The following is a 4,103-nucleotide window of genomic DNA, read 5'->3' as shown; positions in this document are numbered from 1 at the left end:
TGACACATACAAAAAAGTTGTGTGAGGCGTATTGCATTTACAATCTGTGATTTTCACCAATTTGAGGAGCTTTTTTTTTTCATTACAGTAAGTTATATATAAAAACAAATCACTGTGTGGTAAATAACATTGCACTGATCTTTCAGAAAAAATTCAAATTTAGCGCAGTAATTTTACCTAACTCTGTACATTTGCAGTATTTTACAGTTAATTATGGGTGTCAGAATTTCAAGACAAAACTATTGTCTAACATAGAAAGCATTAGTTAGCGTTATTATAGATCACACCTGTTTCTTTAGTGTTTAATTTAGCAAAACATCAAAACATTACGTTCAAATAAAAACATAAATTTCAGATTTAACATTTCCTGTAAGAGAATGTCTCATTTATCCAACGTTCCTTATGAATGATAGTTCAAGACGTAAAAAAAATCTGGGACTTGTGTGGTGAACTAAGAGCAAGGAATGTTGAGTCTCGACTTGTGAGAAGGAAACAAAGGAAACATCCTGCAGGGGTTTCAAAGAGCTGGAGCAAGTTTCATCTCGTCCTTCAGGGTCTCGCCGCACACCGGTAGGATGTTCTGCACAGCCTGAGAGCAGAAAGTAACAAAAGGTTAGATTCATATACTGAATAATGGAAGACTCTGGAAGATGACATTTCACGCTCTGTTACGGACTAATTTTCTTCTTTGGCTTTTGACTGGAGCTGAATATGAAAATGATTGTTACTGTTACTGTTTTTGTTCTAGTTATTTTTATTGCTCATGTCCTCCTGTTTGTTGTATTTTAAGTTTTAAACTTTGACACTATATTTTATTTGACTGTTTTTCAAACCATAAAGAAGCTTGAATTTTAAATGTGCAGAAGTTAAATGAATATATAGCTGAATCATGTAATATAAACTTTAAGTTTTATTTTAATTTAGGTTTTCTTGTGCAATAGGTTTATATAAGCAGAATTAATTTAACTTCTGTGGGTTTGTCCAAGTCAAAAACACAACACGAGATTTAGTTTTCATTTGACATTTATCTGTTTTATGAGGTACAACATAGATCATCTCATGTAGATCTAATGTAGATGATAGTGTAGAAAATAAACATTCAGATCTGTAACTTTTTCAAGTAAAGAGATTAGTTATATTTCATATCTAGTTTTTTGTATAAAAGATACAATACCAGCTCAGTTAATGATTCAAGTTGTGCATTATAAAGTTTGAATTTAGCATCTGTTTACATTTTATCAAAAGTTCAAACAAGATTTAAACCGCTTCAGTACAAAAGTGAAGCTCAGATCAAAGAGAATCAATCTAAACCAATAATATGTTAACTAATAATCACAGATGCTCTGACAGGAGCAGGAGTTTTTCTGGAGAGCAAAACTATGTTGTTATCTTTTACTGGCACAGTGGGCTTAATTAACTTGGACTGTTTACTGTGAGACAACTGGCTTCATTTGGCTTTTGATGAATGATTGAAGCTCTGCAGGGGTGGAAAAAAAATCAAACAGAGAACGTGAAGACAGACATTGAATGAATCTTTGGCCGGTAGAGGAAAATGATCAAATAAACACGCCGAGACATGAGTCTCTGTGAGTGATGCAGTCCATAATCGGTGAGCGTCACTGTGAATACCTGAAAAAAGACACCGTGTGTTTTTTCTCAGGAAGTACAGCAAGGTACAACACAGCTGACTGAATAAATAAATCTCAAACAGGCTTTTTAATCACTCACTGTCAGCTGGATTTTATTAGCGTGTTAATAACATGGAAAGGTGACTCTGTGAAAGTTGAAATACTAAAACATTTACATAGATGTCAACCCATGCACAGAAATATGAGACAACGGGGAACCAAAAAGACAACTTCAAAGCGCGACAAAGTAAACAGGTTTGAAAGCACTGGTCTAAGCATGAGAAAGACATAATTCCAGTTCTGTTTGTGCTTGAAACATGTGGGTATTATGCATGAAAACACACTGGTAATGCAAACCTGGCAGACAGACTAGACATGCATGTCAACCCACATCATGAGTCAATGCACAGGCTCACCCTGATGGCTGATTATTGTCTAACAGTAACCAGCCAACAAAAAAAAAAAATTCTATATTATTTAACATTAATATATTAGTTTATTCAGTTAACTGTGTTCTTTTTGTCATGGTAGCAGCAAAGATTAACATGCTCTTATAGTAGCTCTTGCAGCAGAGAGTAACCTGAGCCAGTCTAATCTCGCCCCACTGGCAAGAAGTGACTCATCCTGCCAGATTTATGTGAACATGAAGACACTATCATTCACCCAATAAAACACACAATCCACTGGAGGTATTGTGAATCTACACTTCTAGTCTACAGAGAAACAAATCAAACCCATAAAACAGATAACTGGCAGAAGACAGTTTTATAGAAAGCTCTGGTGAAGGAAAAGGAGTCTGGGATTATATTCTTATAGACCAAATTTATTCTATAGGACACAACAAAATCCTTAAAAAATGACCAAGTTTGTACATTCTCATAGTTTATAAAACCTGTGACTATAAAGCTTTCAAAGGGGTGGTGTGCCAAATTAAAGGGACAGAATTTCAAAAAGAATTGTGGGGAGGATGATCTAAAGTAAGACACTTTAAAAAGCATAAGCAACAAAAACATAAGTATACATTTCTTAATTCCAAAATTAGCTTTTTTAGAATTAAAAAAGTGAAGCTAATTTTCCAATGCGTTTAGTTCATATTCCAAAAATAATATTTTACAACAGTTTGTGCAGTCATGCCTCTTCAACCTTAAAACCAAAACCATATTTCCAGTTTCTAGTTTTTGTTCAGTGCAGCTGGATAAAAATATTTATCCAGCTAATAAAACTTATAAAATATTTAGTTCTTAAATGATAAGAACGAATGCATAAAGAAGGCAAACAAAACAGTAGTTAATAAGAACTGAAAATGCTGATGCAAGAGCAGACATTTGGAAATCCTTTAAGTGAAGCTACTAATATAACACAGTAAATGTAATCAGAATGCCATAAATTATTTTGGCAAGTAAAATCACATTGTCAGCCCTTTTTCATTAAAGGTATGCAAAACATTTAGAAGAAAATAAATGAGTACAGAAAATATTCCTTGTGATTTGTTTTTAAATTAAAATGTTGTCTCTTAAAGGCGTGCACAGGTAGTGGAATCTCTGGACTGATTTTATTTGGACTATTACCATTTTTTGAAATAAAATAAGGAACTGTTTGACAGAAAATTAAACTAAGACTTGTAGACATTCACTGACATCAGTTAGTGTGTTTATGTGACTTAAGTTATGTGAAGTTTAAATATGAGAACCCTATACAAAATACAAAACAGGCCAAAAAAATTCAAATTGTTTCCCATCCAATGAAATTCAGTATTGTACAGTCAGAACCAAATTCTTCCAGCCCGGTTCCACCCATCATATTACAGTGCAGTACAATGAGATTAGGTCGGATAACGAGAAATTGATTCAAAGAAGCATATTGCATTCAGTCTTCTCACAGCAGTCTAGCATCCTGAGCAAGCATGGGGCAAAAAGGGAGATGAAATAGGAAGAAAGTAGAACATAGCCAAGGATGAGCCATGTGATTTGGCTGGATGTGTGTTGTGAGCACAACAGGGTGTACAGCCTACAAGAAAACAAAGAACGAAAAGAAACTTAGTAAATAGCAAAACTTTTAAATAATATATAAGTGGAGAACAAAGAAAATAGCAGATCGAGCAATTGAAAAGTGTCTGTGCACTCCTGTAGCCTAAAACCATTACTACAGAACAAGTTGAAGCAGTTTTATCTATGAACTTTATCAAAAGGAACGTTTACTGCAAGTAGACTGTCTGCCTCAAGAAGAAACAGTGAACAGTCAAGGTACCTAAAACCTAAGGCTATCTATTTTTAGAAATTCTAGGAAACACAAGTACTGAGTACAAAATTGGTCTATTAGGAAACCACAGAACTACGAGTTCTTTAATACATAATTGAATCTTTTTAACACATTTATGTTAGAACTACATGTTTTATTATGAATTAAATAGTGGCAATAAGAAGACCTAAAACTAAAATTATCACAAAAAGTAACAAAATTAGTTTTTAGTTTATT

The sequence above is a fragment of the Poecilia formosa genome, unplaced genomic scaffold (assembly GCF_000485575.1).
Source record: "Poecilia formosa unplaced genomic scaffold, Poecilia_formosa-5.1.2 Scaffold61, whole genome shotgun sequence".
NCBI lineage: Eukaryota > Metazoa > Chordata > Actinopteri > Cyprinodontiformes > Poeciliidae > Poecilia > Poecilia formosa.
This window is presented reverse-complemented; position numbering follows the sequence as displayed.